Source organism: Lygodium microphyllum, chromosome 23, assembly GCF_053477565.2.
Source record: "Lygodium microphyllum isolate KBCC chromosome 23, Lygodium_microphyllum_v1.1.10, whole genome shotgun sequence".
Lineage (NCBI taxonomy): Eukaryota > Viridiplantae > Streptophyta > Polypodiopsida > Schizaeales > Lygodiaceae > Lygodium > Lygodium microphyllum.
In genome coordinates, this window is record NC_141157.1 from 123,424,339 (window position 1) to 123,452,307 (window position 27,969).

The window sequence follows — 27,969 nt, forward strand, 5'->3', positions numbered from 1 at the left end:
GGAAACTGTCCACTACATAGAGCATGCATCATAATGGTGATGTGTTTCCGCCATTGTGGGATGAAATTCTTGTGGAAAGTGGCTTTGATTATGAGGAATTCCAACTCTTCAGTGGAAGAAGGAACTTTACAATCATCCATTGAATTCTTCTCTTCTTGGCAATGCCATTTCCTTCATTTTCAGCCTCTTTTGGTGCTTGTTGTTGGCAAGTTTCCCCGGCTGCGCACCAAAAACATGGAGCCCCGAGAGGAACACCAAGGAAAAGGGAATTCTCTTGCAAGAAAATCTATCTTGTAACATCAACAAGCTTGTTTATTATGTTTCATATGATCACCACAAAGAAAAGAACACCAGGCACAACAAATCTTCATGCAGCATCATGTAAATCTCCCACGGTTTTTAATAGAATCAACCATATTCTTCAACATCTTCATAAAATCCATCAATGGAACAAAGAAAGCAAATAATTACACCATCTTGAATGGAAATACATCACATAGTATTCATCTTCAATATCTTCATAGTCTTCTCTCTCAATCTCTCATATACAATCACTCTGTTTGAGTAGAATTGGCTATCTCTGACTCTCTCTCACACACTCCATCAATAATACATCATATCCTCACTACAATCTCTCAAAAATCACTCTCAATAATCACTCTTAGGTCGTGGATACCCCTCCCAAGAGGTATGTCTGATATGAAGAGTCACCAGAGCCACTACAGTGTCTCTTCACAGCTCACTACTGTCACTTCACTCTAGTCTTCACTTGAGTCTTCAGCAGCTACTTCTTCCACTTCCTTCAGCTCTTTTGCACTTGTATTCACCTCTTTCCAAGGCTAGAAAACTTTCCCCAAAGTCACACATACATTCCACAGAACACTTACAGAAGCATACAGAACAGTCTACAGAACAGTACTAGAACAGAGACAGTACAGAACAGAACAGAAATAGAACAGAAGCAAAAGCTCTACAGAAGACCTACAGAGGGTTACAGAAGGTTATCAAAACCACATAACCCACTCTCAAACCATTCCAAACTCTCACAAACCATTCAATAAACTTTCACAATATCTCATTCTTCATCGATCAATACTCCATCCCTCCTTACAGAAGACAATCAGAACAAAACAGACCAAAATAGAACAAAACAGAAGGTATACAGAACCATTCAGAACCTATCAGAACATCACAGAACCATCAACAAACATCATGAAATTCCAAAACACAATCAATATCATCCAAAACACTCTCAAACCACTTCCTAATCAACCAATCATCCCATAAAATCAACCATTCAGCTCTCAAAAACAACAAAAATCAGCCAAAAAACAAGTCATTTCAACACTCAACAACGCAGCAATCCATCTTGCCCCAGCCTATAGAGTTGGCCTGCAATCAGCTGATACGGCTGGATCTTAAGGATTAATCACCTAAGTTAGGCTTTTTCTATCGGTCGGTCAGATAGTCTGTGCTCAAGCACTTGGACTATGTCATCTACCCAATATGGTGTTAGATCAGCCTTAAATAGATCTCTTTCACTGGAAAGGTTAAACATATGGATGTCGGATAATTCATCAACAACACCTTGTCCAGCGGCTTCTCCGCTGGGAATGCGTGACATGTGATCAGCCATGTAATGTTGTTTTCCCTTCTGTACCGCCATGGAGAAGTCGAACTCTAAAAGAAGAAGGAGCGATCGAGCTATACGTCCTGTAGCGCAAGGTTTGTTTACTAGATAGAGCAAGGCTTGATGGTCCACGAAGAAGGTAAAGGGTGTGGCCAAAAGATAATGCCGGAATTTCTTCACAACAAATACCATGGCTAATCCCTCTCTTTCCATCGTCGAGTAGTTCATTTCTGTCTCAGTGAGTTGTTTGCTAGCAAAGCTCACTCAATACTCTAAATTGTGTTCGCCAGGTTGGCACAACATTGCCCCCACGGCAAACTTAGAAGCATCGATATGCACGTGGAAAGTAATGGTCCGATTTGGGGCTTGTAGGATTGGTGTTGTGGTTAGAGCCTTCTACAACTCTTCATATGCCCGTTGGCATGCTTCGGTCCATTCGAAGATAATAAGCAGCTTGTACAAGGGTCTGGCAATCAACGCATAATTCAGTACAAACCACCGATAGTATCCAGTATGGCCTAGGAAGCATTGAACTCCCTTGTAGTTGTTTGGGGATGGAAGGTCACCACATGCCCTAGGATGCATCCATGCTTCACCCAAAACTGGCACTTTAAGGGGTTCAAGGAGAGACAATATAAGCGACACTGCTCGAAGACTGTTCGGAGTTTGTCTAGGTGTTTGATCTAGGTCGAGTGGACATAGAGGTCGTCAACAAAGACTTCTAACTCCTTGCGAAGAATGTCCTTAAAGATAGTGCACATGAGGCGTTGGAAAGTGGCAGGGGCATTAGTCAACCCGAAGGACATGACTATGTAAGCAAAGACGTCCCACTCAATAGCGAAGGCTGTCACTTGCACCTGGTTGTACCCTGAGAAGCCATCCAAAAAATTATAGGCTTCCTTGCCTGCCACTCTCTCAAGCATGTGCTCAGTGTACGGCAATGGATAGTTGTCCCTCTTGGTAGCAGCATTCACCTTCTTGTAATTGACACACACTCGGATTTTTCCATTCTTCTTCATCACGATGACTATGGGCGATACCCAGTCTGTGTGCTCAATTTTGTAAATTAATCCTGCTCTCATCAACTTATCAATCTCTTCTTTGACAACATGAGCGTGTTTTGGATTCATAGGGTACGGTCGCTGCTTGACCGGCGTTGTGTCTGGCATCATGGGTATGTTGTGAGTCACAACACTCGGATCTACTCCCTTAAGCTCTTCTAAGGACCAGGTGAACACGTCTATGTACTCTCGCAAGAGAGCGACAAGACTCGTTTCTTCTTCATCAGTCAAGTCATTGGCGATGAAGACTGGTCGGTGTGTTTTCCCTTCCTAGGCTAGGTCCACCTCCTTGACCTTGGCTGGTCCCTCGATTGGTTTGCTTGTCTGCACTTGACGTTTGGAACCTAACAAGACTACTACCCTATCCCCTTTTTTGAATTTCGTAAATCTTTTAGGGAGGTCCTATGGTTTTCGCTGTTCTTCCATTCGTGTATCCCTGGGTTGTTTTGCCTTTTCCTGCCTCAATCGTCTGTGCCTTAGGTGAACGGGTAGGTCCCCCTTGGTCTGGTTTTGGGCAGCCTAGGGATTTTTGGATCACTATTCGCACTAACCTCCGATTCAGAGTCGAATCCTCCATCTTCGCTAGAAGAGATGGTCTCCCCTGGTGGGCGCAGTTCAGATGGTGATTCAATCCTAAGCACTGATGTCGTTCCTGGCTGGGCTAGGCCTGCTTGCTCAAGGTCTATGGCTCCTACGTGTTCCAACCAGGTGCGATCACACTCCATGCGCATGACTCCTCGCTCCATCCTGAAGATACTCTTTTTCTGCGGCTTGAAGCTGCTCGTATTTGCTCTATTTCTTGTCCTTCAGTGTCGTATTCCACGGTATCTACCTCACCCTTACTTTCATCACTGAAGGATTGGCAGTTTTCGTATTCGTCATTAGGATCCTCTTCATCAGACTGCTCATTGTCTCCTAGGGCTTGGTATATCTCTTGTCGTTGGTCAAGAACTAGGGCCTAGTTATACATGAGGTTTAAGTCATGCACTCTGGTCCATTGCCACTTGGATTCATCTAAGAGATCCTGGAGTGGTTTGAAATTTGCAGCTGGATTGCCAGCTAGCTTGTTCGTTAGGTATTCCAGTATCTCCTAGAGTTCCCTTTTGTTGGTTGGGACTTGGAAGTTGATGGGCTTCGCTTTTCCACGAAGGCTTCCTGCCATCATGCAGACTGGTACGGAGGGTGTGTTGTTAGCCTTGCTGATTGTTTTGATGGCTTGCTCATACGCCTTGTGATCAGAGAACGTCAAGTCGATTGTAGCAAGGACATGCATCCAATCTCGTTCGTCCTTTGGGCATGGGATATACTTGGTCAAGTACCCATAGGGTTTCTTGATCTGGGCGTTACCCTTGAGCATAGCAGAGATGGCATCTAAGTCGACTGGTGAGGTCTTCTAGGTGTCCATCTCTACTCTCACGGCATCCGTCCTATTGCCAAGGAAGATCAAGCCGTTACCCCAATCTTCGATGACTCTAGCGTTGCGCATCCTGGGTCGGCCTAATAGGATGTCATAGTCCACTCCCTTCATGACTATAAAGTCAAGGGAGAACTGGACACCTCCGATCTTCACTGGCCAATTCTTAAGCACCCCGAATGTCTTGACTCTCATACCTTTTGCTAGTGTGATATTAAACCTAGCAGTCTCAACAGGTGGGTTTCCCCAAGTCTGAAGCACTGCGTGGCTAAGCACACTAACCCTAGCTCCCAGGTCCACGATTCCCTTTCTCGTTGTATCGCCTAGGGCTAAAACTGGTAAGACTACATGCATCTCGGAACCTTCCCAGAAGGCATTGATGTGTAAGGATTTAGACATAGAGTGCAGTGTCAAACTTGGTATTTGCGTCTCTGCGTCATGGTCATGAGAGTCTGTCGTAACCTGCTCTCGTGACCCTTCAACCCAATGCTTAAGATCTTTCCATAGGGTGGGATGCTACCTAAGCAGATCTCCCAGGCTAAGTGTTACGGGGGTAGTCACCAACATGGTTAGGAGATCATTGGGTGCTCATCTCTCTCCTAACCTGGATCGTCCTGACCAGTGGCCGTGACTGGACCACAGCCCTATAGCACCGAGGCTTGGCCTTAGCGGCACTGCTTGTGGTGCAGTTGCTTCTCCCGACTTTGGTTGTGGAGGTGAGGGTGGCGTATTTATGATGGAGAGGCCATCAATTTCGTCCTCTAGGATGGGCTCAACGTCTTTTAGATGCTCTTGGGCTTCCTTCACCCATTCCTTCACCTTTTCTATGGCCTCTAACTGTCACTTTGGATGCAGGTATTCCCCTACCTTAGCACTTCCCTTTGCGGCCGTCTTAGGGGCTGAAGTCTCTGCCTCTATGTCAGAGACCTTCTTTCCAACAGGCAGAGTTGTAGCACTCTCTATTTTTAGTGCGATTTTAGCTTCCGACCTCTTCCTCCTCCGTCTACGGCTCTTCTTTCCTATCGAGGCTGCATCAAGATTGCTAGGTCCTGGCAGAGAGATGACGGCTTGCTTCGTTTGGGCATGGGTCATGATCTACAATGGGATAGGCGTGGCCTCCCCATCGAGGTTCTTGACACCAAACAGTCCCAATGGGACAGATGGCACATTGGCTAAGCTAGAAGACGGCTTTCGCTTTGGGCAATCGACGAAGAGATGGGTGATTCCGTACTCAGCACACCTTTGGTCAGCCTTGTCTCTGTTTTGCTGCTCCCTTTCAGGGTAGCGTGATGAGACATGACCTAGGTGACCACAAGTCCAACAGGTGATTGGATCCTGCGTCTGCCCTCCTAGGCCTTTACCTCATCCTCTTCCTAATGCCATCATAGGTACGGGGTGATAATCCATGAGGACAACGTTGCCCTCATCATCATGCGAGACGTAAGGGCATATGTAAGGTTCTTCCTCGTTTGGTTCTTCCACATAGTGGACAGGAGCGTCACTCAGTGGATGGGTTACGTAAGGACAAGGTGGTCTAGGAATGCCTGTAGGATTTATTTCCATCCTAGGAACATCCGGCTTGATGTCTTTAGGTGCAGGGAGGACCAATGGGGCTCCCCTTCTGAAAAATGGCTACGGCCTGTTCGCTAGGTAAGGCTGGCCACATGGTTGTGAGTATGGAAGTCTTCTTGGCAATCTACAATGCGCGACGTCATGATCGAATCTACCACAGTTAGCACAAGGTCTTGACCTAGGGTCTTGACACTCGGCTGGCAAGTGGTTTTCGCCATAGTACACGCATTGGATGTCTGGGTGCGTTGGTCATCTCAACATGTCTTGCAACTTGGCTAGTTCCATCTTAACGTCAGCCAAGTCTTGGTTTGTCTCGATGGTTTTTCCCTTATATCGCTATTGTATTTAGCCATGCTTTGCGGGCTAGCTTTCTCTCCTCTTCTAGATCTACGATGATAGCATCTGCTGTCCTGCCGCGGTGCTCATACCGGACATGAGCGTCATAACTGTTGACCTGTTGAATAGCATCCGAAAAGGCTCCTAAGTCGAATTCCTCGTTAGATCTGTGGTCTGAACTTTCTATTGCCATTGTCGAGTTCTCGTGCTCCACCAACATAGAGTGTGTATGATAAAAATTGAGAGAGAAGAGAAACTCAAAAAACATAGAAGGAGATGATGATGAAGCACTGAATCATGCTAAGTGAATCAAGTTGTTATACCAAAGTAATAGATGTGAACATGATTGCACTATCCTATCTCAATCAGGCAATAACACTTGTAGGAAATCTACATAGTGAAGGGAGAAAAACGTAGTCATTCAAACCATGTAATGTCAAAGTAATCTAAAGATGAAGAAAAGTTGTCAAAGGAGCGAAACACAGTCCTCAAATGCCATTGCAGTCAAGGAAGTGTGTTGCTAGCTACTACAAATGTGTACTCTAGAAGATGAGAATCAATAAGATGGCTTACCAAATGGGGAAATCCGACCCTTGATGGAGCAAGAATTGAAATGGCAAGGCTATCTTGAATGCTAGACTATGAAACATAGCTTGAGCGGTTGACGCTAGGTAGAGAGCATTGCCATTAGGTAGAGAGAGAGGTGATTTGGTGGAAAAAACTCAAGTGCTTTTGCTAATTACAATTGGAGATGATGGAAGCCAATTGGAGGAAGAGAATTTATAGCCAAAAAAATGTAGGTAGAATGGATGCCAAATGGTGGAGATGTTCAACACATGGAGGAAGAGATTATGCAAAAATTAGCATGAAAGGTGCTTGGTGTAGGGAGAGATGTGGACCATGATTGCAACATTCTTTCGGTGGGGTGTGAGAAAAAATGGAGAGAGAGTGTGTGTGACAAAATGTCAAAAGGAATGAACATGGGATTCATGAATGTCTGGAGTCAATGCTATATATATAGTTATAAACTATCTAGAGTGTCATGCACAGAAGTCTCTTGCAGGGCATCCTGACTCTCTCCTAAGGCGCCCTGAAAGCTTCCTTGGGACTATAAATGGAAACCAAAATAGGAATGAAGGATTTGGAAATGTGTTAAATGATATGGTTTCTCAACACCCCCTCTCTGGTTAAAAAAGGAGCACAAAAAAGGAGTTGGAGACAAGAAGAAGTTACACTCTGGTGGTATGCAAAGCAAATGTCAAAATTGACACTCTTTGGTGGTATGACTGTTCTTGTAGTAGTAGGAGCGTTCAGTAGATTTCCCATTAGTAGAAGCCATAGCACTAGAGGGTCAACCTATAAAAGGGAGGGTGGGAAGGAGAAGAAGAGAATGGTATCTCCCAATGATGTGGTAGAAGTTTGGGGAGGGATGAAGAGCTGATGCTAAACTCACAACTTGTCTTTTCCTTCTTTGATGTAGAGGATCTTTTTTGCTCTCTAAGAACCTGTGGTTCTAATACCGTGTCTAAAGATAACCACACTATCCTATGTAAATCAAGTGGTAGCATCTATAGGGAATCTACACAATCAAGGGAGCAAAACATAGTCCTTGATCAATGGGATGTTGAAGTAATTTGAAGATAAAGGACAAATGTCGAGGGAGCAAAAGCAATCTTCACATGCCATTAGAGTCAAGAAAGTGTGCCACCAACTAACGAATGTGTGCTTCAAAATGAGGATCATCACAGGACAGCCTATCAAATCAGGAAATCCAACCCCTAATAAAGCAAGAAAAAATGCAGGTATCTAAGGTAGCAAGCACCTACCAGAGCCATCATGGATGCCAACTATGAAACATAGCATGAGAGGTGAACAACTCCCTACCACCCCACAAATCGAACCACGAATCAGCTAGGTAGAGGTTACAAATAGCTTGCTGGCCACAAAAACTTGGAAGAAAACTCTCCTTCTCACCAAGAATCTGTTGCTCCAAGAACACACAAGAGGAAGATACGCAAGAAATTGAACAATGCTTCCATCCTCATTCTCTTCCTCTTCCTCACTCTCCATTAGATTAGGCAATGAAGCACAAGAGAGAAAGAAACAAGAATGAGAAAGATGAGAGTTGTGCCAAAATGTGAGAGGGAGAAATGAAGCATGAGAGGAGAAGATAAAGGAAGAGAGAGGGTGTAACCATCTCAACCTCCCACCTCCTCAAATCACCCGACAAGCCTCTTCCTTTTCTTTTCTTGATAAAATTGAATTTGCATACATCTTGGCTAAGGTCTAAAGACCCTTCAATTTTTGAAATGGGACAAAAGGTGTTTGACCTTTCTTTTCCCTTTTTAATGTGAGTCTTTTGGACTACACATTTTACATTGCTTCATAAATGATGCTTTACAAGAGAGTACAGAAGCAAAATATCAATTTCAATTTCATAAAAGATGTTTCCATGTTGAGCACATTTTGGTGCCTATATTTGCATTGACTTCCTAGTTAGCAAGAGGCCGATGCTAGGTGAAGAGCATTGCTACTAAGTAGAGAGAGGTGATCTAGTAGCAAAAATGGAAGTTCCCATTGATGCCAAATGGAGATGATGGATACTAGTTGGAGGAAGAGAAGATGTTGTTGCCCTTTCTATGCAGAATACATAAAAGAACAGAGAAATACTTCATAAAGTAAATACCTAATCTCACACCTAGAAATCATAGGAACTCAGAACTAACCATATGAAAGCATAGATACACTACATTCAACACTACTAATCAGAAAACAGAGAATGAATCACACAAGACATGCTACAAACGAGATCAAGACTCCAGCCATGATGGCGCCAATTGCCAGATCCTCTTCATAATTAGGTAGAAACACCATACATTAGGCGTGATCATCATCAGTGAGATCAGATAGACAAGAAGAACACACAAAATACCTCATCAGGTCACGTTTTCTCAACTGCCCCAAAACTGCACTTCATGAGGCAATAAGCTTCATAAGACATATAAAGGCTGCTTCACATAGGAAATAGTAATAACTAAGGTAATACACCATTCTAAGGGTAAATGTAGTGTCAAGCCAACGACTAACACCTGGCACAGCCCGGTGGATGGCTAGCACAGCCATGACTCGAACCCTTGAATGATCGATGAAGTCAAAATGCCTTTATCCAAAACCCGACATATCTAGTGAAAAAGATTATGCCTTACCCACAGCCTTTCACCGTGAAGTAAGCTACAGAGAGTAACCATAAGTAGAGCCTCTCTAGTAGGATACTTATAGCCCTCTACTGCAGTTGCATAAGCCCCTCAAAAGACAGTCAAAAGAAAACATAAAGGCATAATCCTAGAGGCATACATATCAAGTATGATGTAAGTATGATGAACAAAAAGAGAATCAGATCTGACAGTTCTACACCAAAAGAACTTATGAACTATGAGGCTCATGAGCATCATTGCAATCTGTAACAGATTGCTCCTGGACATGATGCTCCTGAAATCCAAAAGATGCAATATCATGAACTGTATCAACCATATGATCTTGAATCTTAATCTGTTGATTTATATCCTGCAAAACATTATTAATATAAGCTTTGACCATATCTACTGCATCCACAGATAGATTTTCAGAACCTTGAATTCGCTTAACATTCTGCAACCCAGACACTACATCCATCATCCTATGATAGTCAGCCTGCATACCATCCAACTTTTCCTTTAACATATCTTTCTCATGAATCAATTTCTCCATGTTTTCAGACACAAATGTCTGCTGCAAAACTGCATATGGCCGAGAAATAACTTGAAACATTCTAGCAGCTATGCTAACCCACTGATCATGCATAAAGAAAGTCAATGTTGCTCTCATTGATGTCAAATATTGTTGCATAAAAACAGAGCCATCAAGATCAACCTCCATATCTCTCAAGATTTGCTTTTCCACTTTAAGAAGAGGTTGTAAACGGGCATCCAATAATACCATTTCAGCCTTCAACTTAGCATTTTCTTTAGCCAACAAATCCAATTTACCACCAAACTTATCTTGCATATTAGCTATCCATTCCTTAAATGCAACAGAAGACAATTTACATTTAAGCAACATATCGGCATACTCATCAATTTGCCTTTTCAAAGCACCAACCTCATTCTCATGTAATTCCTTCATTTTTTCCATTTCAACTTGCATAGAATCTCTTTTAGTTTTCATGGACTCTAACTACTCCTGCAAAGATTGCACCACACTTAACTTAACAGCACCATTAGCATACATATCCTTCATGAACTGATGTAACCCTGCAACCAAAGAGCAAGCTTCACCAAGACTTTGAGGAACATATCCATCATGAACCACTTCCCTATCATAAGACAAACCCATATGCTGCTGCATAGCATCACTGTGCTTTGGTATAGGCATAGTATCCATCTTCAACTTGGAGAATCTAACCTTCTTCTTAACCCCTGTAATAAGCACATCTTCACGAGCATTGTCATTCTTGACATCATCATTTAACCATGCTAATATATCTAAAGGCATAGGGCATCCTAAAGTACTAGCATGTGAAGCTTCAGGAGATGAAAAAGTCATAAACAAAGGATCCACAAACTCCTTTGACTTGACATTCTCAAGATCATTCAATGCATGATCATGAGACAAATCTTTATCATAACAATCAACCATTATCCCATCCACTAATTTCTGCCTTTTAAATGCAGTAACCTTGTCCATACCCGGAGATTCCCAAAGAGATGGATGAAATGTTGGACATACAACCTGTAAATGAGCATATAAACCAGCCAACATAGGTCCAAGTCTACTTTTCTGCTACTGCTTACGAATTGTTGGCACATGAACTTCCTGCATCAATTTGTCATATAAAGTTCCTGACCAATTTGGAATCCCAACATTTTCTGCATACCATAAAATACTAAAGGTGTCCTTTGTTATTACATCAGCCTTTATGAACAATAAAAACCACTGCATGAACCATTTGATGAAAAACCTCCTCTTTGCATCTGCATGCCTTAACACATATTGATTTCTAACACTTGTAGGAAGCCCAAACTCTTGCTGCATAGCTTCATCTGTGCACCGAAAATGCTTTGGCCGATCATTAAGCGCAAGAGAGAAAACATGTGCTAGTAGAGCAGGAGTAAGCTCCAATCTTCCACCAACTTTGCCACTTTCTCTAATCATAAGTAACTGCTGTTGAGCATGTGTATTGTTTCCCCAAGCCTCCCATGGTAGCTCTATGTAATCAAGCAACCCAATTTGCCTTAATCAGCCCTTGGTATTGGGTTCTTTGGTATCCATGAGTATAGAGAAATCAAGCATAGGAGTAGGCAACTCACCGTCATCTTCACTCGACATAACAGAAGGCGTTTTTGGCATGGAGTTCTTGACTTTCTATGGCATTGTGTCAGGTGGGTTATCACTAGAGTCATCATCCTGCTCTTGGACTGCTCTCGGCTGCTATCATGCCCTCTTAACAGGGAGTTTCGAATTCTTCTTTTGTCTTGTCTTCACCATGGCTGCATCAGGGATGACCTGCTGCAGATTAGGAATGAAAAGAGATGAACAAAATGATGAAGATTGATGGCGTGAAGTCGCAGAGAGACGCTGCTGAATTGGCGTAGGAGTCTTCTTAGCCATAGTTTGCCCTTTTTCCTCTTGCCTTACCTGACCATGAGTTAAACTCCTTGAAAAAAGAGACATGGTAACATACTGATTGCCACTTGTACTCCCTGTAAGTTGAACATGAGAATCTTGTTGCTTCAACCCCACCTCATGCAATTGAAACTTGATAAGTTCACACAATGAAAATACAATAGAACTGGAGTTAAAGACAATTGATCTTCTAAACCATCACATAAACATCCCAAGTTAAAAGGTAGATATCTTTTTAAAGCACAATTTTCCATGGCCATGATACCACTTTGCCCAATCATGATTGCAAGACAAAGAAATTTAAAAAGATAATCCTCATAAAGTAAATTCCAAGTGCCAACTTTGAATGTCATATATTGCCACCACTTCATGTAGTACCATTGAACCTTTAAAATGAGATAGAACAATTGCCAAATAGCTTGCACTTCATAGAGCACTATGAAGTTTGCCTCACTTCTTCATGTACACCACAAGTGATATACAAGATAAAATTATCAGCTAATAGCTCACCATAAAAGAGTAGTTCTTTTTGCCAAAAATCAAGCCAAGACACCCTAAAAACAATAATGAGAGTCATAGAATCATAAAGTGCTCCATGAGTAAATTGCCACAGATTACTCCATGAGGTAACAGTGCTGGAATTTGAACCAGATTTAGTGCAACTGATTCTTGTTCAACTCCATAGAGTACCTTATCATAATCCAGTTGAACTAACCTTCTTAATCTAAATCCATTCACTGCAGGCTTAATAATTTCACCCTGTAAAGTAGTCAACACAAAAGTGCCTTGACCAACATCTTTCAAAACTTCATAGGGACCTATGTACCTTAACTTTAACTTCCCTAGATGCTTCCCAAGCCGCGAATTATACACCATAACCAAATCCCCTTCTTTAATTATCTTCTTTTTAATATGCCTATTAACCCATGCCTGTCTTCTTGACTGCACCACCCCTTGAAGGTAGTGAGCTATAATCCGATCTTCCTCTAACTGGAACAACTTCAGGAGCCTATCATGAAGTGATTCTTTCGGACACAACCTATAAGCAACCGCTATCCTCAAACTAGGCACCAAGAATTCCATGGGGACAACTGCCTCAAGTCCATAAACCAACTTAAAAGGAGTCAAGCCTATTGACACCTTATATGCTGTACGAAAGGACCATAATACCGAATCTAACTTTGTATGCCAATCCTTACGGTTATTAGCCACAATTTTCTTAAGAATTCGGAGTAAAATCTATTTGAACTTTCAGCTTGTCCATTTGCCTGAGGGTGATAAGGTGTAGACTTCTTATGAAGGATCATATGCTTAGCAGTAAGCTCTTTGATTACTTCATTCAGGAAATGCTTACCCCGATCACTTACCAACTCTATGGGGCATCCAAAATGGGTCATGATATTAGAGTACAAAAACTGAGCTACACTTGCTGCTTTATTATCCCGTAATGCTTTGGCTTCAACCCACTTAGTACAATAATCGGTACAGACCAAAATATACTGATTGTTACTCTGACGAGCAGCTGGCTTGATGGGGCTCACAAAATCAATACCCCACTTTTGAAATGGTTCCAAAGGTAAAACTGGATGATCTTGCATTCGATCTCGAGATTGAGGTTGACCCTCCTTCATACAAGTAATGCATTCTTTAGCATATTGATGAGCATCTTTGAGTACAGTTGGCCACCACAATCCCGCTTGAAGAACCTTTCTAGCTATAATCTGACCAGAGAAATGCTCTCCAATTATTCCTACATGTGCTTCATGGAGAACTACAGGCTGCTCTTGAACAGTTACACACCTTCTTAGCACATTATCAATGCCTCTCCTGTAAAGAACTCCCAAAATAACTTGATAACTCCTGCTTTGTAATGCCAATCTTCTACGGTGGTCTCTAGACAAATCTGCAGGCATCACTCCATGAAGCAAAAACTGTAACATTTGATCATAGAAGGAATTGAATTGACTTACTTGAACATTGAATAATTCTCCATCAGGCAACTGATCATTCACCCCCAATACAAGGTCCACTGACTCAATTCTACTCAGAAAATCAGCCATTGCATGCTCTTTACTTGGTGTATGTATTATTTTGTAATCAAACTCTTGCAATAATAACATCCACCTTGCCAATCTTCCTGTAAGCTGCGGCTTGTTAATAAGATACAACAAAGCCTGATGATCCACATGAAAAATAACTTGGTTTCCCAACAAGTAATGTCTATATTTTTGCAATGCAAAGATCATCCTCAAAGCTTCCCGTTTAGTAATATAGTATAATTCTTCTCAGCTGTTGTAAGCCGTCTGCTTGCATAATAGACAGGTCTGAACCAACCAACAACCCTTTCCTGCATCAAGACTGCACCTACTGCAATATCAGATGCATCCACAAATACATGAAACGGAATATCCCATTGTGGTGGTTGCAAAATTGGTGCTACAACTAGCATCTTTTTCAATATAGCAAAAGCTTTATCCTGGTCATGCCTCCACACAAACTGAACCCCTTTCTTGGTTAACAATGCTAGTAGAGCACAAATATGAGCTAGATACCTCAAATACCTGCTATGCCATTTGACCTACCCCACAAAGCGCATCACTTCTTGAACTGTTGTAGGTACTACAACCTTCTGAACTGCTTGAATCTTCCTTGAATCAATAGCCATACCCTCTTCTAAAATGATATGCCCCAACAGAACTCCTCTTTTAGCAGCAAAAACAGATTTGAAAGGGTTAAGGGACATGCCAAATTGACGTTATCTTTCAAAACAAAGTCTAAGATGCTGCAAATGATCCACTTTCTTACCAAATACACAAAAATCATCTATGAAGACCCTCATAAAAGATGTAAGATAAGGATCAAAGGTTTTATGAGCTGCACCCTGAAATTCTGGAGGTCCATTCTTCAAACCAAAATTCATGACAGTACTCACAAAGACACCCCATTCGGTTATGAAAGCTATCTTATCCATATCTTCGGATGCATACGAATCTGATTATAGCCAGAGAAACCATCCAAAAAACTATAAATCTCATGACCCGCCACATCATCCAATAAAGAATCCGTGAATGGAAGAGGGAATGGGTCAGTAATAGTTGTTGCATTCAACTTTCTATAATCCACACAAACCCGTATTTTGCCATTCTTTTTAGGCACCACCACAATTGGTGACAACCAAGTCACTTCATTAACAGGGCAGATAAAACCCACTCAAAGAAGTTTGTCAATCTCTTCCTTCACCTATTTAGCATAATTAGGATTCATACGATACCGTTTCTGCATAATCGGCTTTGCATCTGCCTTTAAATTAATTCTATGTTGACACACCTTTGGATCAAAGCCCTTCATATCCGTATATTCCCAAGCAAAAATATCCTGAAAATCCTTACACAACTTAATTAATTGTTGTTTGAAGTCTTCCTCAAGGAAAATACTCACCTTTATAGGCTTAGAGATTATTTCAGCTTCCAAATACACTTCTTGGACATCATCCTCAAAGACTCTAGCTGACTTATGCATGGTATGCTCATATTTCAGCTCTGCATCTATAATAGCTTGCTGACTCGCTTTGTCTAAATCCTCCTCTACATCCAAAGAAGGCTTCTTTTGGTCTTTAAGTGTTCCCAAATCAGTGTTTTTACTTCCCTCAAAAGTAGCATTACTTTCCACGACCAAATTACTATTCTGTTGCATGAAATCACTACTCTGCTCCATGAAGTCACTGTCCTACTTCATGGGGCAAATAGTTTGCTGCATCAAATTACTCTGTTGATGCATGGGGTTAACTATTCTGTTCTGAAGATAAAACCACTTCTGATGATAATACCGCTGGAAATACCCTACACTGAGCCAAAATTTTCTGAACATCCAGTTCAAAAACTGGCACAACTGTGGGGTTAGCTTGCATAAAAAGTTCCTCCTCATCATCCTCAATCTCAGGTGCAACATTAATTGTTTGAGCAACTAACGGAAGGTACTTAGGTTCCAAAATTACCCGGTTACTTGTGGACAACTTGACCTCCTTACTTCCATGAGGAATAGTCACTGTATCTGAGCCCCAATCCTACTTCAACTTGGCTAGTCTAATCCAAGGTCTTCCCAACAGCATATTATATGAATCCCCTAAACCTTCCATACGAAGAATACAAAACTAACTTTGAACTTCAGCCTGGCTATCCGAATAAGCTGATTCATTAATATTCCCAATGGCTGAATTCTTCTTTGATATGCCATTTTAACCTGAAATGGTGCTGCCACAAGTCCTTGCAACTTATGTGCCAAATACATCTCTTCAGGAAAAATATTAACTCCAGAACCTCCATCTAGAAGAACATCATCAAACTTGCTACCCAAATAGTCAACTTCAATAGTCGAAACTTTATAGTCTACCACCTCCATCTCTGTGGGAATCACCGCTTGACAATTTGAAGTCTGCTCTCGATCCATAGCATAATGCTTAAACACTTCATCCTGATTTGACATAATCTTAGCTAAAAGCTTTTCTTTAAACCCTGGAATTAAATCAAGGATTTGTTCCAAAGTCAACTGTAATGAAGATTTGGCTAGTGCAGAAAACAACTCATGAGAACCATGCAATGCCTCATAAGGCTTCAAACTTTGTGATTGTTTACTGAACTGCATTCTTGACACAAGCATATCCTTCTGATTTTCCTCATGAAGCAGCTAACTGTCTTGAACTTCATAAGGCAATTATGTAACTTTAAGCTGTTTTGAAGACTGTTTTTTCTGCAACTTCATAACTTCATTGAAAGCCACTTCCCTAGCCTTTTCTTGATCTTCCCAATTAATATTTTGCTTAGCTTTTGCTTTGATAATGGCCAAAACTGTTGTCTCATCTGGACAATCTTCCACAACTATGCAATTTGAACAGTCACAGCTCACCTGCGGCTCCAAACCATGCTTAGTAACATTTAACACACCCTTACATATCACTTCTTTCTGTATAGCTTCACAAACTTGCTGGTTCTTTTGATGACTTATTGCCTCACTTTCCATGACTTCGGCAAGTAACTCTACTAGGACTACTGATGCGGGTGCCGTTGGTTGCTGTCCACGGGGTAGTCCTGCCGATTGCATTTCTTGCTCCTCCTATGGTGTATCCATAACTCACAGTTAGGTCCAGACATGTGTCCCTGCCTGCCACAGTAATAGCAAGGTCCTCACTGCCTTTGCTGAACACTATTCCACTGCCTTGGCTGGTCAGTACCCCATTGCTTAAGTAGCTGACCCTTCCTATCAAAGCCTCTAAATCCTCTTTTCTGTGCCAATTCAGGTGCAATTTGGTTAACTGGTGCCGTCGGAGATGCTGTTTGCTGCCTTGCATTCTGTACAACTGGATTATACTAGCATTCTCTAGCCTCATGACCCACTTTCTGACAAATGGTACATAACTTTACACTTCTGGAAGTTGTCAATACTCCCATCTCCAACAGTTGCTTCTTAATTTTCTTTTCCAACCTTTTTTCCAAGGCCTTTTTTCCTCTTTCTCTTTCCCCTTCTTGCTATCCCTAGAAGAGGTTTTAACTTTCCTGGATTTCTTTTTGTATCTCTTCTGTCTATGCTTACTTCGATCATCATCTGAGTCACTTGATTCGGTTTCCGACTCAGAGCTTGATGAAGTATCTTCCTCCTCACTACTATCCTCTGAATCAGAACCATCAGAGTCAGAGTCTGAAGAGTCATGTTTACTCTTCTTCTTGGATCTACTCTTGCCAAGTCTCTTTTCCACCCACTGGGTTGCTTCAACCAGCCAATCTATACTATTATTTTTCCAATTTCTGCATTAGCAATTGCCGCTGCAATTGCTTTGTCCAAACCCTTAACAAAATAAGAGTACTATAACTCCATAGAAGGTCTATCTTTGTGATTCAACCTGTTTAATAGATTTTTAAATTTCTGTGCATAATCCTGCACTAACATTGTCTTCTGCTTGATCTGCTTCAACCTTTTCAACACATCAGTAGCTGTCTTATGCTTTCTAAACCTACTTAGTTTTAAGGTCACCATATGTGGTAAAGTATCCAACATCATAAGTACTATACCAATCCATAGCCTTACCCTTGAAGGTTGCCGCAAACTACTGTAATTTAACTTGATCCCCAAACATATTGTTGAAGCCACTGGCCACCCACCTTGTCTCGAACTGAGCGACATGACAATCCGGGTCTTCTTTCTTCTTCCCTGAGAATTTAGATGTCCTAACCTTAGGGTTAAGTGGTGGATTAGGATTCATAATTCGAAACTTCTTCTTCTTCAATGGGGGTAGGGGATCAAAAGTTAAAGACTTCCTAACAGTACCCACTGGTCTCCTCAACAGGACTACACTTCCTAACACCAAATGCTGTAATCGCTATGCTACGAAAGATCTTGTAAGTTAAGTACTCCTTTTTCTTCATCAAGAGAACTTGAGGGAGATTCAGTAATGATGCACGGGAATGATACACAGTAATGGTACCAGCAGAGATAACAACATCCTGGAACTCCTCTCCAAAAGATGGAAACTCCCCCTCATCCAGGGTGTCAATTCCTCTTGCTTCTCGGCTGTCATTCTGCAATAACTCCCTCTGTTGTCCTACCAATAACTCCCGTAATTCTCTCGATTTGCTTCGGGTTAGAATAACATTTGATCGGTATGGGTAATTTGCTGACATATATGCAGAAATGCAAAGTTAAACCTTTAATCTGCATCATGCTGCTTGAAGCAATATACCACTGCCCCAAGAAGCAACTAGATTTTCAGATATATATCATCAAAGAAAAGTATTTCGACTATGGTTCAGCATCCAGAAATTAAAAAAACCACATAAAGAGAGTTGAATTGTCTTGATTCTGGTTCTGCTTCTTCATGCAGAAAACTTCTGTTTCACGCAGAAAATGGTTGCTTCATGCAGCAACTTCGAACATCTGGGCTTAACCTTCATCATTTTGAATAATGTTTTGACACAAAGGTTCCAAGAAGGCAATGGCAGGATCGCCAAAGTGTTGCTGCCCTTTCTATGTAGAATACATAAAAGAACAGAGAAATACTTCATGAAGCAAATACCTAATCTCACACCCAGAAATCATAGGAACTCAGAACTAACCATATGAAAGCATAGATACATTACATTCAGCACTACTAATTAGAAAGTAGAGAATGAATCACAAAAGACATGCTACAAACGAGATCAAGACTCCAGCCATAATGGCGCCAACTGCCAGATCCTCTTCATAATTAGGTAGAAACACCATACATCAGGCGTGATCATAATCAGTGAATCAGATAGACAAGAAGAACACACAAAATGCCTCATCAGGTCACATTTTTTCAACTGCCCCAAAACTGCACTTCATGAGGCAGTAAACTTCATAAGACATATAAAGGCTGCTTCACATAGGAAATAGTAATAACTAAGGTAATACACCATTCTAAGGGTAAATGTAGTGTCAAGCCAATGGATAACAGAAGATACAGCCAAAACATAGGTACAATTTGACACCAAATGGTGGAGATGGTCACTAGGTGGAGAATGAGAATATGTAGCCCAAAACACAACATGGAAGGTAGGGTGCATAGTGCAGGGAGAGATGTAGACCACAAATTGCAATATCCTCTAGATGGGGTGTGATCAGTAATGGAGAGGAATAGAGCATCGAAAGGAATGAATATGGGATTGATGAGAATGGGATGTCAATGCCGCATATATACACATAGATTGTCTAGAGTGTCACCCTTGAAGTCTCTCAAATGGCACCTCGACTCTCTCAGAAGAAGGTGCTTAGAAATCCTTTTTGGGGATTGTTTACCGTAGCACAGAGGATCGGAAAATGGAGCAGAGGAGCGGGAGAATGGAAGAAGGAGATAACCGAAAGGGCACAGGAAAAAGGAAGGAAAAGGCGCCCCAGATGGTAGACCCTTAAAAATTTGAATGACGACCTCTCCAGAAGGCCTCAATGTCACCTCGAGAAAAGAAAAGAGTAAAAGCGCACCATTAATTGTGAAAGCGCTCCCGAATCCTTGTAAAAGAGTGCCAGGCTCACTTCTGTGCAAATTATATGCATTAGTTGGGAAGGGGATAAGTTAGAACGGTGGGAAATAGGAAAAGAGGGCCTAGGCTAACGGCCGGCCATGTCAAAAGTGGGGATGACCACCCAAAAAGTAGGGCATGTATATAAAGTTCAAAAGTGAATGAGAAGCTCATTCTTGTGTGTGGCCAAAGCTTCTTCTTCTTCTTCTCTTGTTTCTTGCCTTCTTGCTTGTGCTTGAATGAGGGATTGAGGGAGTGCGAGGGAGTGAGGGAGTGAGTGTGTGAGAGTGAGGGATCGTGGAGAAGAAGCTCCCCATCTTCTCTCTTCATCTTCTCTTCTTCTCTTCTCTTCTCTTCTTTTGCGGGCTATGAAGAATGGAGCTTGATGGAGAGGGCTTGAGGTTGCTTGAGCTTGCCACAAGGATCGTGGAATTACCAGAGTGCAAGAGAGAGGAGGGAACTCGATCAATCATCAAGGTAAGCTCACTACACCCATAAGGTAGGCATTGTGTGCCGGCTATGTGAGAGGTAGCCATGGCTACTCGGCTTGAAACGCTTGATCAATAAGCAGTCTGTAGGTCTCAAGGTAGAGCTTCGTAGCTCCCCTCCATTTTGTTCCATTTTCGGGACCGACGGAATCGAGCCTTGAGCGCAGCGCACATTGAATCGAGCATAGAAGTAGGGTTTGCAACCCGAATCGATTCTCGAGATAGTTAGGAGATTTAGGAGGTTTTAATCCTCGAAGCAAGTAAGTATTTTGATTTGTTGTTGAATATTAGAGTAGTACCATCCATCTCCATCTCTGATTTTGATTTTTGTTGCATTAGGTTAAGATTAGGATAGGAAAAAGAAGGAAAACAAAAGGGTTCTGGTGTGCTACTGGAAACGGGGAAATAGAGGCATAGATTCAAATTTCTAGCTGCAAGAGTGTGAGGGATTAATTTCTGAGGTTACAGCAGGCTGGGATGGGGCAATAAGAGGCCCAGGGAACCAGGAAAGACCACATTTGACATTCTGCCTTCTGAGAAGAGAGTAAGCTTGAGAGTTAGGGAGAGAGTGAGAGAGAGAGTGAGAGAGAGAGTGAGAGAGAGAGAGAGAGAGAGCTGCGAGGAGATCTTTGAAGTGTTGATCGATTCGAGTGCCACATTGATTCCAGGTATGCCTGGCAGTTCCTTGTATTGTTTTACACCTATTTGGAAGGCACAAGACGATTCTGTGGAGTAGGTGTTGACCTTGAGGCATCGTGCGCAACTTGCGGGCCATCGTCCGCGCTGTCGGACCAGTCCATGCGATTCCCAAAATCGGACCATTCAATTTTGGGAGTCGGACCGTCCAACTGTGAGAATCGGACCACCTTGTCCGATTTGATTCCCAGAATCGGACCACTGCGAGAATCAGACCAGCCCGTTTGATTGCAATAGTCGGACCCCCCTGTCCGACTAGGGAAATCGGATCAAAGTAAAATTTGACCACCCTATCCGAGTCTCAAATCAGATCAACTGCGATAATCGGACCACTATTCCTAGTGTGAAAATCAGACCATCCTGTTTGATTCCCATAATCGGACTAGCCTGTCCGATTCCTAGAATCGGACCACTTCACCAGAACTTTAAATAGAGGGTTTTTAAACCTGTCCTACAGTCCTGGCCACCCTGTTCACATCTCTGACCCCCCGGAAAACCCAATTTAGCACTTAGAAGCCAGAGGCCAGACATGATAACCGAGGATTCACCCTAAACAGCTAGACACTGAGCAGACCCAATTTAGTCCTAGCAACTCTATTCACATATCTGACCCCCCAGGAAACCCAATTTAGCCCTTAGAAGCCAGAGGTCAAACAGGATAACCGAGGATTCACCCTGAACAGCTAGACACTAAGCAAACCAAATTTAGAATTTGATTTGACTTTCGGTGACCAACCAACCAACCAACCTTGAAGCAGAATAGAGAATGCAGCATGGAGTTTCAGTAAGACCTTAGATCAGCTAGAACCTACGCTTAGAGCCATATCAGGCTATGAACATGAGGGGAAGAGTGGAGTTTGCATTGCGCATTTCTTGCATCCGCACCTCACTTTTGATTTCATCACCAAAGGTGCACTACAAGAAAAGGAAAAGCCTGTTTTCGCACTGAGCACTAGAAAGCACGAAGCACAACTTGTGAATAAGATTGACAACTGCTTTCAATAACAAGGAACTCATCAGGAGATACAATAACATCAAGGAACCCACTATTAGGAGAAGATCCCAAAACATAGTTGGCTACCTGAGAGCCCCATCAGTAGAACCCTAAGAGGACATGAAGATCCAGAAGGCAACAACATAGAGGATCGGACGCTGCCGGAGCTACTCAAATTGATTGACAACCTTGTGGAGCTGGAAGCGGGAGCAATGTCAGGATCACGAGGTGGACAATGAGAGTGACTGGACTTGGGGGGATTCCCAGTCTTAGTGCAGGAGTTAGTCAATGAGTATGACTTGTTGACTAGGACGGTAGTTCAAGGTAGACCAGTAGAGGAAGTGGTAGCAAACCTAGAAGAGGAAAGAAAGGCGATTAGAAAGGCGCTAGAGAGCATAATTGCCTATAACCACGAGAAAAAGGCTAGAAAACTCCAACAAGATGTAGACATGTATGAAGCCCGATGTGTGCTAGCCTTGGCTGGTGCAGCCAAGGCAGGACCAAATGCAGAGAGAGAGCGAGCAGTAGAGGCTGACTTATCATTGAGTGAACTTGTAGCAAAGCGGCTCATGGACAATACACCCGCTAAGCAGAGCGCAATAGCCTTAGCCACAACATTACTCTTAGGATTAGGGGTCATGCAAGGGGCAAAGGGGCAATCTAGGATCCCTATTGTAGCAAAGCAACTAGACAAGTATGAACCTAGCAATGACCCATATAGCTTTGTGGAGCAATTTGAACAAGTTTGCAAAGCAAACAGACTCACGGACCTTACACAATGCTCTCAAGCTTTCGGTATGTGCTTAGGTGATAAGGGGAGAATTTGGTGCACTAGTCTAGATGTAGCTGAGTGCACTAACTTTGCCCATCTTAAGGACCTCTTTATCAAGATATTCTCTGAGGCACGGTACTCTGACAATCTCATCGTTCGGTTGATGAATGTCAGTCAAAGGAAAAAGGAAGACATAAGAGACTATGTCACTCATGTGCGTAGCCTATTCAAGAGGATCCCTGCCAATGAGCAACCTAACGAGAAGGCTATGTCTATCGTGTTTATAAATGGAATTTGAAGCGAGGAGCTCTACAAGGCTTTGGCTAGTAACTCCACTCTACACAAAGACGTGTTAGCTAGAGTCTTTGAAGAGGCAATAAGGGTGGACGATCACCTTAGGGAGCGAAGCATGAGGAACACCAGTCAGGACAGTACAAGCCAGAGAGCTCCAGAGCGGAGAACAGCTTCAGGAGAGAGAGAGAACTCTAGCATACAGGATAAGGGAAAGAGTGTTGACCAAGGCCAGGAGCTGGCTGAGGTAAGAATGGAGTTTGCACAATTTCAAGAACAAATGAGGAAGCCTGTGTGGTCACATGTGCAGTGTATACACTGTGGTGGTAACCACCTCCCAGCCGAGTGCCAAGATCCTAGATCTAGGCTATGGTTGAACTGCAGCAGGTTCGATCATGATGCATTACATTGCAGATTGCCAAGGACATTCCCATATGCGCACAATACAACCCTCCATACTTAGGCAACATGCCACCTAACCTCTTTGGCAGGGGAGCCCAATTGGCGCTTCCAGCACCAACTGATGCAAGACTAGCCATTCCTAGGCTAGAGATAAACCCAACAGGCATACCCAGACCACCAGGGCCCTATTTAACCCATCCACCGAGTGATGCTCCTGTTCACTATGTGGAGGAACCTAGTGAAGAAGAGACCTACATGAACCCATACATATCCTATGATGAGGAAGGCAATCCAGTCCTGATGGACTACCGACTAGTATCGGTAATGGCGCTAGGTAGAGGAAGAGGCAGAGGCTTTGGAGGACCAAGCCAAAATCCAATTTCATGTTGGACTTGCGGTCATCCAGGCCATATTTCATCACGTTGCCCGGAAAGGGAACAGGCAAACAAGGACAAAGCTGACCTTCAATGCACCGAATGTGGAATCACACACTTATTTCCTGACTGTCCTAGATGGAAGCCATCAACTAGTTCTGCCAACGTGCCCTCAGTACCCTTGGGGCTGTTTGGTGTGGAGACCTTTGACAGTGAGGTTACGCCCATCCCACTACATGTCATGATGCGAGCACATACAAAGCAGGCAGGCATTTCATTGCCTGGGCCAAGTAACCTGGATGTAGCCTCGTCGGGAAAGAAAATCCGAGGAGAAGGAGGAAGAGAATAGACGCAAAGATTACCCTTAAGACTGAGGGAGCTACAATGCTAGTGACAGGCAAGAGGGTCACTGATGCAAAGGCAGAGACCTCAGCTCCTAAGACATCAAAACTAGGGAGTGCCAAGGTAGGGGAATACCCCCACCCCAAACGGCAACTCAAGGCTATAGCCAAAGTCAAGGAGTGGATCAAGGACACCCAGGAACACCTTAGGGACGTAGAGCCCATACACGAAGACCAAATTGAAGATCTCTCTAGTGTGAGTATACCCGTTTCACCATCGCGACCTCAATTGGGAAATGCACCCACACCACATGAAATGCCATAGAGGCAAGACTAGGAAGAAGCATGTCAACAAGTTAACCAAGACATATGGCCAAAGAATGCTTACCAAAGAGGAAGGCAACCACCCAGCAACCTCCTCACCACTTTAGTAAGCACTCTAGTAACCGTGAGCCTAGGAGATCTGCTTCGGCAGCACCCTTCCTTATGGCAAGAATTAAAGCACTGGGTGGAGGGAAAAGAGGAGCACACTACCATTGACTTGCAAGAGCAGGACATAGTCACGCAGATTCCCAGCCTAATGCTACACTTAGTTCCAAGGTCACTGCACGTCAATGCTTTCTGGGAAGGCACTGAGATGCATGCAGTCTTACCTATCTTAGCCTTGGGGGATGTAACACGAAAAGGAATCGTAGACACAGGCGCCGGTGTCAGTGTCTTGAGCCACGCAGTTCTACAAGCCTGGGGAAACCCATCTGTGGAAACGGCTAGGTTCAATGTCACATTGGCCAATGGAATGAAGGTCAGACCATTCGGGGTCCTAAAGAACTGGCCAGTGAAGGTCGCAGGGGTGCAGTTTTCCGTGAACTTCATTGTCATGAAGGGAGTGGACTATGACATATTGCTAGGCCGACCCTGGATGAGGAATGCGAGAGTTATTGAAGATTGGGGTAACAATCTCATCTTCTTGGGGAATAGAACAGAAGCAGTAAGGGTTGAGATGGATACGTGGAAGACTACCCCAGCCAACCTTGATGCTATCTCAACCATGCTAAAAGGTGATGCACATGCAAGCAAAACCTATGGATCATTGACCAAGTACATCCCTTTCCTTGAGGATGAGCGGGATTGGATGCACATCTTGGCAACCGTTGACCTACCGTTCTCAGATGAGAAAGAGCTATATAGACAATCTAATAAATCCCCAAGCACGTCGACAAGGGAGCCCATCGTGCCACTCTGCATGATGGCAGGAAGCTCACGTAACCCAGGGAAACCGGTCTCGTTCCATATCCCCACCAACAAGCTCGAGCTTCAGGGAATCATAGAGTGCCTGACCGATAAACTGAAGGGCAACATGGCTGCCAATCTAAAACCCTTACGTGATCTTTTGGCTAAGCCTGAGTGGAAATAGACCAAAATTCACGATCTTAACCTATTATACAATTGGGCTTTAGTCACTAACAAAAAGGAGATTGGAGAGGAAAACTCGATGGATGATGAGCAGTCAGAGGGGCAAGACTCTGAAAATGAGGAGTATGAGGACTGTCGCTCTATTGGAGATGAGAGTGAAGAAGAGTTAGACACGATAAAATATGACACTGAAGGGAGAGCGATCGAACAGATCAAGGTAGACCCTAGGCCTAGAAGGGAAAGGGCGGGCTGGAATGAATGAGGAGTCATGCGGATGGAGTGTGATAGATCCTGGTTGGAGCACATAGGAGCCATGGATTACGAGCAGGTAGGGGTGGTGCAACCATTGGTAGTTCTAGTGCTTAAGACGGATACACCTATTGAATTACAACCCCTGGCAAAACTCCTTCCTCAAGCAAGGGATGTGAGTTTAACTCGGAGTCAGAAGTTAGTACGGAGAGTGACCCCAAAATACCCCAACCCTCTAAGGTCAGACGCACCAAAGGAGACTTGCCAGTCCACCTAAGGTGCAGACGGCTAAAGAAGGAGGCTAGGAAGCGAACTAAGGACTCAAAATTAGAGAGGCAAAAGAAGCCGTAGGATCTCCCCAAATGCTTCACGAAGTTTAAGAAGGGTGATAGAGTGGTGATTCTGCTGGGACCAAAGAGACAAGGGAAAACCAGTGAGCCAATTGAGGGACCTACCAAGGTCAAGGAAGTCAACTTGGCAGGGGAAGGCGAGAAGCCTTGACATGTGTTTATCGCTGACGACTTGACCAAGGATGAGGAGGCTAAACTTGTTGCTCTCCTACGAGAGTATGTTGACATGTTTGCCTCGTCCTTGGAGGAACTTAAAGGAGTCGATCCTAGGGTTGTGACCCATAATATCCCAATGGTTCCAGATGCGGTGCCAACAAAGCAACGACCTTACCCTATGAATCCCAAACACGCCCATGTAGTAAAGGAGGAAATCAATAAGCTCATGGAGGCGGGATTTATATATGAGATTGAGCACACGGATTGGGTATCACCCATAGTAATTATTATGAAAAAGAATGGTAAAATTCGAGTGCGTGTGAATTACAAGAAAGTTAATGCCGCTACGAGGAGGGACAACTACCCCTTACCGTATACCAAGCACATGCTGGAAAGGGTAGCAGGCAAAGAAGCCTACAGCTTCCTGGATGGCTTCTCTGGCTATAATCAAGTGTAAGTGCACCCTGACGACAAGTATAAGACTGCCTTCACCACAGAGTGTGGTGTATTTGCCTACATCCTTATGTCCTTTGGGCTAATGAATGTGCCTGCGACCTTCCAACGATTAATGTGCACCATCTTCAAGGATATGCTTAAACGCGAGCTAGAGGTGTTCGTAGACGACTTATGCGTACACTCTAGTTGGGCCGAACACTTAGAAAAGTTGATAGCTATCTTTGAATGGTGTCGGTTATACAATCTCTCGTTGAACCCCTTAAAGTGCTAGTTCTGGGTGAAGCATGGATGTATCCTAGGGCACATAGTGTCAATGAATGGCATTACCATTGACTTCTCAAAAGTCAGGGTCATTGTCGACCTACCACCACCCATTAACTACAAGGGCATTCAGTGTTTCTTAGGCCATACGGGATACTATCGACGCTTTGTACTAAATTACGCACTGATTGCTAGACCATTGTACAAGCTGCTGATCGTATTTGAGTGGACTGAGGAATGCCAGCATGCATATGAAGAGTTGAAGAAGGCTCTCACCACTGCACCAATCTTACGAGCCCTAGATTGGAGCATAACATTCCATGTGCACATAGATGCCTCTAAGTTTGCTATTAGAGCTGTTCTATGCCAGCCTAGTGAGCATAACCTAGACTCGTGAGTTTTGCTAGAAGACAGCTCACTGAAACGGAGATAAACTATTCAACTATAGAAAGGGAAGGGTTAGCCATGGTGTTTGCTATGAAGAAATTTAGGCATTATCTGTTGGTCACACCCTTCATCTTTTTCGTTGACCATCAAGCCTTGCTTTATCTTGTGAACAAGCCGTGCGCTACAGGTTGCATAGCTAGATGGTTACTTCTCTTGTTGGAATTTAATTTTTCTGTGGTTGTACGTAAGGGAAAGCAGCACTACATAGCTGATCACATGTCCCGCATACCCACATGAGAAGCTGCTGGACAAGGCATACCTGACGACCTATTGGACGCTCACCTCTTTGGCCTGTCTTAGCGAAAGAGACTTGTTTAGGGCCGATCTGATGCCATAATGGGTCGATGATGTAGTTCAAGTGCTAGAGAATGGTCTGCCTGAGAGATCTATTGAGAAAGTCAGGCTAAGGAGACTTATCTTAAAGATCCAGCCATACCAACTGATTGCCGGCCAACTCTATAGGCTAGGACAAGATAGTTTGTTGCGTAGATGTGTGTGTGAGCACGAGATGCATGATGAATTGAGAGAAGCGCATGGTGGAATAGCTGGAGGACACTTTAGTGGGGACACAACAGCCT